Below are 11,953 nucleotides of genomic sequence, written 5' to 3' on the forward strand. Positions count from 1 at the left end.
TTTTTTTTTTTTTTTTTTTTTTGATACTACAGGAACTCTGGTGGCATAGTGGATAAGGCATTTGGCTGTTAACCAGAAGGTCAGCAATTCAAACCCATCAGCCACTCCATGGAAAGAAGATGGGGTGATTTACTTCTGTAAAGATTTACAGCCTTGAAAACCCAATGGGGGTCACTATGAGTCAGAATCGACTTGATTGCCATGAGTGTTTTTGGTTTTAGGACACAGTTGCTCAAACAGTTTTTGTTATCTTTTAAAGGTATAATAGCTGTGGGCAGCACCATTGCCAAGCCAGCACCTCTGAATCTAAAAGACAATCACTGATCTCTCACCTGACCAGGCACTTCATGCTGCTGCCAGAGGATACCTTTGCACAGGGATATCGTTGCTAGAGAAAACGGGATAGACTGCCATCAGGGACTCTTAGTTCTCTTTGTATTTCTAAATGAGCTGTTGGAATCAAAGTGGCTATGAAATATTTTACCTTTTGCATAGCCATCCATTAGTCTAAACTCCATGAAAGCAGAAACAGTTGTTTTAAGCAGGTATAATTATTATCTCCATTTCACAGATGAGGAAGCTAAGGCACAGAGAGTATGTAACTTGCTTAAATTTCTTTAGTTAATAAGTTGTGAGTAGGGATTTGAACCAAGAGAGTCCACAATATTGATCCTACTATGTTATGCTGTACACAATAAATGTGAAAATATTAATTAATAATTCATTTTATTTTGTGAATTTAGGGGTAGGAGTAGGAGTTGAAAAATGTGTCATTAGTAATTCAGCAGAAGGTGTTATCTCACTATCTGGACTCAAGGATCTAAACATGTTGTTATTAGGTGCTGTCGAGTTGATTTCGACTCACGGCGACCCCGTGTACGACAGAATGGAATATTGCCAGGTCCGGCATCATCCTCACAATCCTTGTTGTGCTTGAGCCAATCATTGCAGCCACTGTGTCAATCTATCTCATTGAAAGTCTTCCCCTTTTTTCTCTGCCCCTCCACATTACCAAGCATGATATCCTTCTCCCTGGACTGGTCCCTTCTGACCACATGACCAAAGTAGGTGAGATGAAGTCTGGTCATTCTCACTTGTAAGCACTCTGGCTGCACTTCTTTCAGGATAAGTTTGTTTGTTCTTCTAGCAGTCCACGGTATTTTCACTATTCTTTGCCAACACCACAATTCAAAGGCATCAACTGCCCTTCAGTCTTCCTTATTTATTGTCCAGCTTTCACATGCATATAAAGTGATTGAAAATACCATGGCTTGGGATAAGTGCACCTTGGTCTTCAAAGTGACACTTTAAAGAGGTCTTTTGCAGCAGATTTGCCCAGTGCAATACTTCATCTGATTTCTTGACTGCTGTTTCCATGGGTATTGATTCTAGATACAAGTAAAATGAAATCTTTGACAATTTTAACCTTTTCTCCATTTACTGTGATGTTGCTTATTGGCTCAGTTGTAAGGATTTTTGCTTTCTTTGTTTTGAAGTATAATCCATACTGAAGACCGTAGGCTTTGATCTTCATCAGTAAGCGCTTTAAGTCCTCTTCACAAACTAACATACTAATAGTCAAATCTCCACCTTTCTCTGACACTAACTGTAAAAATCAATTGAAAATCAATTTATCATCAGTTTTGTTCCTTTCTTTCACTTCTTTCCAGACACCAGTTCCTCTGACCCCAGCCACCTAAAGCTGATCAGATTCTACAGGTTAAAGGACATAGTACTTCAGATTACCAAGTCTGCACAAAACCTCAGATGCCAGCTGTAAGGTTGGGAGTCCCCATGACACCCTCGCTTCTGACTGGTTACAAATTTGGAGATTTCTAGCTACCTTTGGGATAAGAAGCTATAAGATTTGGGGTCTCCTACTGACTTCTGACCTATTTGCTCCCACTAATGTTGAAGGTTGATCATTTGCTAGAGTGACTCACAGAATTCAGCAAAGTGCTATAGTTATGATGACAGTTTTCTTACAGCAAAAAGGATACAAATGAAGAGATGCATGGGTAAGGTCTAGGATGGTTCTTAATGCAAAGTTTTCATGGTCCGAAAAAGAATATATTACCTTCTCATGTGTGTGAATGTCTTCTATCAATCAGGAAAACCATGCAGCTTCAGTTTCCAGAGCCTTTACTGGAGCTTCATTACTTATTTGTGATTGATTGAATCAGCCCACCTGCCCTGAGGTCAGCTGATATCACAAGGTGAGCTTCCTGGCCTGGTTAAGCCCCACCTGATGCACCCTCAAGTGTGGCTTGGCAGCTTCAGCAAAGAATCTTAACTCACTGGGGAAATTCCAAGGTTCTCTCCCAAGGACTAAGGCTAAAGTCATTAATGTAAACCCTGCACTAGATAAAGGCTAAGGTAACCTCTTTCAGTTATTTTGGCATTTTGTCATTCTATGCAAAGAAGTCATGCTGCTGAGAAAAGTGAAGGTGATTCTTTGAGCCCGCATGTGGAGAAGACATAATCAGAGGAAATCAGGGCTCCAGCTCCTTCAGTCAGCTGTGGAATGCTCTGGCTTCATTCTGTGCAAAACTGCTATTATAAATGCTACAAAATAGAGCAGCCCACACAAGTGTTACCGTTTTCCTTTTGGCTGGTTTCTGGAGTGTGTCTCCTGGAGGGCAGATGGCAAGCTGTCATTGCAGGCCTGCCTTTTGGCTCACCTGCCTGTAGCCACACGAACTCTCATTTCCTAAGAAAGCATTTCCAATCTCAAGTCATATTTATAGTCTCTGACTCACCCTCATTGCTCTTTCTAAATATCTTAAAGTCTTTCTTAAGGTCAGGAAGTGTGCTAACATGGATCTTACCACTTAAACTCAAACTGAAGGGCTGTCCTTGTAGCACCCTAATTATGTTCAAACCTAGGGTTGTCTATTCTTGCTCAGCAATATGTTTAGTCTTAATGTTCACATTCTGAAAGAACCTCTCTTTTCCTATGTTAGATATAAGTAGATACAGCCTTATCCTATCACATGTCTTGTTCCCAATACCCAAACTATTCAGAAATAGTTCAGATTAACAGGGAAGTTTTAGGTTTTCTTTTTTTTTTTAACTTTTTATTGTGATATGGGTGAAAGTTTACAGAGCAAATTGGTGTTCCATTCAACATAGGGCAGAATATCTTGCTCACTAAAGTGGACTATTCATTTAAGCCATAGTGTTCCAACTATCCCATCTGCTGGAAACTCCGTGATTCATTGATAAATAATTTTGCAGTTTTTGCATTTCTATAGGTAAAGGATTATAAACTCAGAATCAGCTGAGCAAGTAATATAAAGGAGTGCAAGAGGCAGAGTTTGAGGAATAACAGAGTAGTGTGAACTGGAGAGTCAAGGTTATGCTTACAAGGGGGCAGCTGTTAGGAAACCTTGGCTCAGTGGGAAAACAGGTTCTATGCTGATTTTTCAAGAGAAATTCAAAACCCAGCATTTTAAAAATATGAAATCTTCTGATTTTTAAATGTTTTCTCATATTTAAAAGTATTATGGAGAAAGGGCATTATAAGTAGAGGAAACTTCAGAGAATACAAGTTGCTTGGAGAAGCAAAGTCATTTAATGTGAAAGGTGGAGAATGCACAGTGCAGAGTATTGGAGAATAGGGCTGGGAAGTCTCTTGGATTTTATCATGTAAGTGATGAGATTCCATTTAAGGATTTAAGCAATTATATGACATGTTGTTGTTGTGATTTTGACTCACAGTGATCTTATATGACAGAGTAGAACTGCCCCATCGAATTTCCTAGGTTATAATTTTTATGGGAGCAGATCTCTAGGTATTTTCTCCTACATAACCATTGGGTGAGTTTGAATAGTCTATCTTTTGACTAGCAGCTAAGCTCTTAACCATTGTGCTACCAGCGTTCCTTGATGGTTAGAATTAATCTTTATATTAGAGTGGTTAAGAGGATGGATCAAGGAGGGGAAAACAGGTTAGAACAGAAGTTAGGAAGGCAACCACGATTGTACAGGAAAGATATTGGGGGATTGGCAGGATGCAGAGGAGACAGATTTTAGAGATAAGTAGAAGGTAGAATAATCCAGTGTGGTGATAGATTCAATATGGTAGTGGTGAGGTTGTCACCCAGACTTCTAGGTTGGAAAAGTGGGTAGTGAGTGACTCGTGTTATCCATTGAGGCTGGAAACACAGGAGGAGTAGGCAAAGTGGGTCAGTGAGTGTATGGGGAGGATAAGTGGAAGAGATGAGGTCCGTTTTTGACAAGTTTTATATGATGTGCTTGTGACACATCCAGGTGGGCTAGAGACAACTACATGGGGGACATTAGTATAAAGGTGATGCTTGAAGCTGTGGGAGTAGGCAGTGAGTGAGATAAGAAAAGCCAAGCAACTGGAGCTGGGAAACAACAAACTTTTAAGGTGGAGAATAAAGGATGACGACTGGTGTGATTAATGAAGACATACTACTTTCACTTCTATCATTACACACCCTCAGGGCCTTACATCAACAAAAACACTCAATGGGTGGGTAAGAGCAATGCTTCCCACTGCCTACACATCACAATATTGTGGCTATCTAAGCTGACAAGTGGCAGGCTCACCTTGCATGTGGCAAACAGGATGAAAGAACTCTGATAGAACTAAATGTGACATCCATAATGGCCTGTGAAAAGGCCCCAGGTGGTGTATATTGAATACAGAAGAGAACTTCAAGCTTTCCTGGGGCTGCTTATTCCCTCCCATGCAACTTTTCTTCAAAAAGAAACCACAGCTAGGCATTTTACTGCTCTGGAGAAGGGTGCACAATGATTTTGATTGTGACTCCATCAGCAGGCTTTCTAGAGATGCAAGCCTTTATTGACTTCTGAATCCATACCAGCATATTGTGGGGAACAGAAACCAGACTTGTTGTCACAGATATCAGCCTCCTGGGGCTTAGACTATGGTTAGCTGCATGATACCAGTTAGCACCGGGGGCACTAGAGTCACCCTTGCTGTTACTGCGAGATCCCTGTAGTTCCACAATATCTCAATGGCCTTTAGAATATAGTAACCATACACAATTTTTGAAGCTTATTTCTAAAATTTCTAAAGATAAATCTACTTGCACTTTACTTATGTCATCTTCATATATGTATATGTCATATTCATATATATATATATATATATATATATACATTTGCTCCATATTATGATGTGTTTAGCAAAGCTGACAGCGTTCTAAGCCATCTGTCATTGCACATGCCCAAAGTTCTTGGGCTACCTCTCTGGAAATTTCAAAACTTGATCTATCTCCTTTGTTCAATCTTTTCAGTCTGATTAAATAACAGAGTTAGCGTAAAATGCAAAATTGGTTCATTTTCGCAAATTGGTTTGGTGTAGGCATCTAGTAGAGAAACTAGCTATCATAGATTGAATAGTGTCTCCCCAAAATATGTGTCAATTTGGCTGGGACATAATTCCCAGTGGTTTGGCAGTTTGCAGTAATGCAGTTTGGCAGTTATGCAATGATGTAAATCATACTTGTGATGTGATCTGATGCCATCAACCACCCAGTTGTAACGGGATTATAGGGTGGGATGCAACACCCTTTCTCAGGTTACAGCAATGTAAGGGAAGTTTCCCTTACATTGCATCACCTTTTATATCATAAGAGATAAAAGAAGTCAGCAGAGAAGGAAGGATCTGACTGTCATCAAAAGGAAGAGCTGGGAGTGGAGTGCATCTTTTCACTAGGGTCCCTGCAATGAGAACCTCCTAGACCCAGGGGAAGACTGATGCCAAGACACACAGGTCTCCAAGAAACATCAGGCCTGCTGATGTAAGGAGACAAGGACCTTCCCCTAGAGCTGACAGAGAGAGAAGTCCTTCGCCTGGAGCTGGCACCCTGCATTCAGACTTCCAGCCTCCTAAATTGTGAGAAAATAAGTTTCTGTTTATTAAAGCCATCCACTTATGGTATTTCTGTTATAGCAGCATTAGATAACTGAGACACTACCTAAGTTATTCAATGCACTGGAAACAAGTGATGAGAACGTAAGGTCAATCCAAGCATGGTTTTCCATTCTTTTATTAACTGCTGTTTCTTCCATGACTAGAATATAACACCCTAGGCCAAGTAAGGGAATGAAGTCATTCTAAGATAATCACTAAGGGTAATTCTCTCAAAAAGAACATTTTTAAAGAGGGAAAATCACACTGTTATTCAAGGAGGCAGAATAACATTTTACATACAGGGGTATCCAGACCACTTCCCTTCCTAGCTAGAAAATATTTTTCTAGTGTCTCTGGTGGGCAGGTATTGATACTCAAAGTTTAATTTATAGCCAAATAATATGTCTACAATTAGTTGCAAGGTTGACTTAGTGGAAAGAGATTTAATTTGCAGTTGAAGATGTGGGTTTGATACCTAACCTTTCTTGTAACATTGTGTGCCTTAAGTAAGACATTTCACCTCTCCAAAGTGGATTTGCTCATCTGTAAAATGAGATGATGATAGCTTTCTTAAAATTTTTGTGAGCTAAATGAGTATACCTCTTGCAAACTGATCAGACTCAGGGGCAAAGGAAGAGTAAGAAGGTGTCCTAGGTTTCTGCTCACTTTTCAGGATTGGTGTCAGGATAGAAAGAGATGATATACATGATGTCTTTTATATACTACAATTACTGCTTCAGATGTAATATAATTGTTTATTTGTGCTTAGTGTTCAGTAATTTGTGTTCAGTGATTATTATATGTTCATCTATAGTGTGATCTTAATATTTATGACAAGTCCTGATTAGGATCCTAACAGTGTTTTGGATATCTCAGATATACCTAAATCCATGTATATCCTACCTTTCACATACTGCTGGTGGCTAACAGATTGCCTGTATACCTACTAAGGCAGAGAAAAAGTCAGATGAGTATTCAAGATCATCATGAGCTCTTGTCATACTGCCAGTCAGCTACTCATTTATTCAATAAACAGTGATTGAAAACGGCCTTCATGTACCAGGCATATGGTAAAGACAATTGGTAGAACATACATATTTATTTACTTTAATAGAGTCTCTCTAGGTACTGAATACAAAGATCAACTCCTAGCTTTCATGTTAGAAAGATGAGGCTTTAATTTCTATTTGTTTTTCTTTAAATTTGCTTTCAAAGGTGTTGTTACTAATTGTGATAGTTGGAGTTGTGTGTCAGCTAGGCTGGACCACAATTCTGAGTGGTTTAAGCAGTTGTGATATGGGTTGTTCCCACGATAAGACCAGATATATATGTTTTGAGCAGACAATCCATTGAAAGGGAGTTTCCCTAGGAGTGTGGCCGGCTTCCAATATATTTATGGACATCCTGGGAAAATGAGACACCCTTCTGTGGATCAGGATCCTGTTGTATTGCCTACACCTGTCCATGAGCAAACAATCCACCATTTGGCCTGGAGATCTTGGATTCGTCATTCGTTGGAATCTACAGCCGGTACACTGCCTGCCAACCTTGAGCTTGTCAGCCCCTGCAGCTACGTGAGTCAGGAAAAGCCTCCAGCTTGACATTTGATCCAAGAACTTGGCACTTGCCAGCTTCTATAAGTGTGTGAGACATTTTCCTAAGATAAATTCATTTCTTTCTCTTTATCTCTGTAAGCTTTACTGATTTTGCTTCTCTAGAGAACCCAGACTAACACACTAATATTTACATCACAAATAGAAATGAATTAATTGATAGGAACCTAAAATGGGTATGAATATTTTCATTTTTTATTTTATTCTCTCCAGTTCATTTATTTAATTAAAACAATAACTCAGTGAATTCCTACTTAGCTACCATTATTGCAGGAGAAAATATTCTAGTTAATAACATCAGTTACTCTGTTTAAAAAGCTTTCCCTAATATCTGTTCCCCTTTTTTCCCTCCTTCTATGGTAGGAGCACTAGTAGTGTAGTGGATAAGGTGTTTGACTGCTAGCCAGAAGGTCAGTTGTTCAAACCCACCAGCCACTCTGAAGAAGGAAGATGGGGCAATCTACTGCAAAGATTTGCAGCCTCATAAAGCCAATGGGGGTTACTATGAATAGGAATTGACTTGATGGCAGGTTTTTTTTTTTTTTTTTTTAATTAATGGTGGTCACTCACTCACTCACTCATTGCTGTCAAGTCAGATCTGACTCATAGTGACCCCTCCTTGGATTTCCATGGTGGTATCACTACCGAAGTAGATTGCCTTCCTTCTGAGGAGTAGCTGGTGGGTTTGAACTGCCAGCCTTCTGGTTAGTAGTCAGATGTCTTAGGCATGATGCCACCTGTGTAGTGGTTAAAACGTTTGGCTGCTAACCAAAAGGTCAGTGGATCAAGCTCACCAGCTTCTCTGCAGAAGAAAGTTGAGGCAGTCTGCTTCCATAAATATTTACACCTTGGAAATCCTATGAGACAGTTCTACTCTGTCCTAAAGCATTGCTATGAGTCATAATTGACTTGATGGCAATCGGTATTGTTTGTTTGTTTGTTTTATGCTTGCTTCCTCAGTTCAGGACATTATCTTCTCTCTCCTGAACTATTATAATACCCTCTGCCCTGATTACACTGATGTCCTTTTCTCCAGCCTTTCTTCCACATTGCTACAGAATCAAACGTGATTGTTTTACTCACTTTCTCAGAAGATCTCAATAGTTTCCCATAATGTACCAGATATAATCCAGACACTTTTGCATGGCATGTATGATTAGATACTCAGTCTCCTCTGTTATCTCTCTATATTATCATAAATTGGGGAAAATTCTTATTACAATTACAGTATCTCACGATGCATGTTTCTTCTCCAACTGGAGTACTCTTGCTTCCCTTGCACTGATTGTCCTTCAAATCTCAACTCAAATGCTACAACTCCTATAAAGATATTTCCGACCCTCTCTGAGAGGCGTAGACAATTTTACTACACTTTTGTAGAAATAAAATATATCACCAAGTGGTTGTTGTTGTTAGGTGCCCTCAAGTGGTCTCCAACTCATAGCAACCCTATGCACAGAAGGCTGAAACACCACCCAGTCGTGTACCAGCTCCATGATTCTTGCTATTCTTGAGGCCATCGCTGCTCCCACCATGTCAATCCATCTCATTGAGGGCCTTCCCCTCCTTTGTTGACTGTCCACCTTACCAAGCATGAAATCCTTCTCCAGGGAATGGTCCTTCTGACAACATGACCAAAGTATATGAAATGAAGTCTGGCTATTCTTGCCTCCAAGGAGCATTCCAGCTGCACTTCCTCCAGGAAATACCTTCTTTTATCAGTCCACGATACTTTCAGCATTCTTTGCCAACACTACAGTTCAAAAGCATCAATTCTTGTTCAGTTTTCCTTATTCACTGTCCAGCTCTTACATGCACATGAGGTGATTAAAAATACCATAGTTTGTGTCAGACACCTTAGTCCTCAAGGAGACATCTTTGCTCTTCAGCACTTGAAAGAGGTCCTTGCAGCTAATTTGCCCAGTGCTACACGTCATCTGATATCCTGACTGCTGCTTCCATTGGCGTTGATTGTAGAATCAAGCAATGTGAAGTCTTTGACAATTTCAATCTTTTCTCCATTTATTGTGATGCTGCTGATAAGTACCATTGTGAGGATTTTTGTTTTCTTTAGATTGAGATGTAATCCATACGCAGACTGTATTCTTCAATCTTCAGCAGTAAGTGCTTCAAGTCATCCTCACTTTCAGCAAGCAAAGTTGTGTCATCAGCATATCACAGGTTGTTAATGATTCTTCCTCTAATCCTGATGCCATGTTCTTCATACAGTCCAGCTTCTCAGACTATTTGCTCAGCAGACAGATTGAATAAGTATAGTGAAAGGACACAACCTTGATACACTTTCTTCTTGATTTTAAACCATGCAGTGTTCCCTTTTTCTATTCGAACGACAGCCTCCTGGTCTATGTACAGGTTCCTCATGAGTACAATTAAGTGTTCTGGAATTCCCATTCTCCTCCTCAATGTTATCCACAATTTGTTATGATGCACACAATCAAATGCTTTTGCATAGGCAATCAAACACAAGTATACATCTTTCTGGTATTCTTTGCTTTCAGCCAAGATCCATCAGACATCAGCAATGATATCTCTCCTTCCACATCCTCTTCTTAATCCAGCTTGCATTTCTGGTAGTTCTCTGTCAATATACTGCTGCAACCATTTTTGAATTATTCTCAGTAAGATTTTACTTGCATGCTATATTAATGATATTGTTCAATAATTTCCACATTCTGTGGGATCACCTTTGTTTGGAATGGGCCAGGTAGCTGTCTTCCAAATCTCTTGGCATAGCTGAGTGAGTGTCTCCAGAGGGCATCCGTTTGTTGAAAGATCTCAGTGGGTATTCCGTCAATTCCTGGAGCCTTATTCTTTACCAATTCTTTCAGTGCAGCTTCAACTTCTTCCTTCAATACCATTGGTTCTTCAACATATGTCATCTACTAAAATGGATGAAGATCGACACGTTCTTTTTGGTGGAAAGTTTCTGTGTATTTCCTCCATCTTCTTTTGATGCTTCCTGAATTATTCACTATTTTGCCCATAGAGTCTTTCAGTATTGCAACTCGAGGCTTGAATTTTTTCCTCAGTTCTTTCAGTTTGAACAATGCCAAACTTTTCTTCCCTTTTGATTTTCTAACTCCAGGTATTTGCACATTTTGTTACAATAATTGACTTTGTCTTCTTGAGCTGCTCTTTGAAATCTTCTGTTGAGCTCTTTTATCTTGTCATTTCTTCCATTTGTTTTAGCTACTCTTAGCTCAAGGGTAAGTTTCAGAGTCTCTTCTGTCATCCACATTGGTCTTTTCTTTCTTTCTCATATTTTTAATGACCTCTTATTTTCTTCATGGATGATACTTTTGATGTCATCCCAGAATCCTTCTGGTTTTCGGTCATTGGTGTTCACTGCATCAAATCTATTCTTTAGATGGTCTCTCAATTCAGGAGGGATATATTCATTGTCACTTGCTACAGATGTAGTCAGTCTGATTCCTGTGTACTCCATCTGGCAAAGTCCAGGTGTATAGCCACTGTTTGTGTTGTGGAAAAAATGGTATTTGCAATGAATAACTAATTGGTCTTGCAAAATTCTATCATGCAATCTCCAACATTAGTTCTGTCACCAAAGCCAAATTTTCCAATACCGGTGATTCTTCTTTGTTTCCAACTTTTGTATTGCAATCACCAGTGATAATCAACACATCTTGATTGCATGTTCAGTAAATTTCAGACTGCAGAAGTTGATAAAAGTCTTCAATTTTCTCATCTTTGGCTTTGGTGGTTGGTACATAAATTTGAATAATAGTAGTATTAGAGGGTCTTCCTTGTAGGCATATGGACCTTATCCTATCATTGATAGCATTGTACTTCAGGGCAGATCTTGAAACATTCTTTGTGATGATGAATGCTCTGTCATTCCTCTTCAAATTGTCATTCCTAGCATAGTAGATCATATGGTTGTCTGATTCAAAATGGCCAAAACCAGTCCATTTCAGCTCACTAATGCCTAGGATATCAATCTTTGTGCATTATGATGGACATTATGCTGAATGAAATAAGTCAATCACAGAAGGACAAATAGTTTAGTAGTTCATTATTGTAAAAAGTCAAGGAAAAGTTTATATATTGAATGAAACTTTCTTTGTTGGTTACCAGGGGTGGGAAGAGATGATAGAAACAAGTATTGATTTAGGTGAAGGGAAGGGCAATGTACCAAATGTGAGTCATTAACACAGTGGCATTGAGGAAAAGGAAGACATAGAGAGATACATGTGAAGTATAGACAACAAAGATGAATGCTTTTGCATATACAGTACTGCATTGTCAGTGATGGCAAACATCGATTGACAGGTGGATAGATGACTGGACAGACCAAATAATCAGGTATGTATAGGCAGGGGGTAGGAGATCTGGTAGCATAGTGCCTAAGGCACTTGACTGCTAACCAGAAGGCTGGCAGTTCAAACCC

The 11,953-nt window shown here is 39.4% G+C and overlaps 1 protein-coding gene across 1 annotated transcript in view; it reads right to left on the reverse strand.

The window, feature by feature from the left end:
- Positions 1-11,953, reverse strand: part of PTPRR (protein tyrosine phosphatase receptor type R) — a 355,260-nt gene that overhangs the window by 301,059 nt on the left and 42,248 nt on the right.

Source organism: Orycteropus afer, unplaced genomic scaffold, assembly GCF_000298275.1.
Source record: "Orycteropus afer afer isolate SDZICR_OR568_19922 unplaced genomic scaffold, OryAfe1.0 scaffold00339, whole genome shotgun sequence".
Classification (NCBI taxonomy): domain Eukaryota; kingdom Metazoa; phylum Chordata; class Mammalia; order Tubulidentata; family Orycteropodidae; genus Orycteropus; species Orycteropus afer.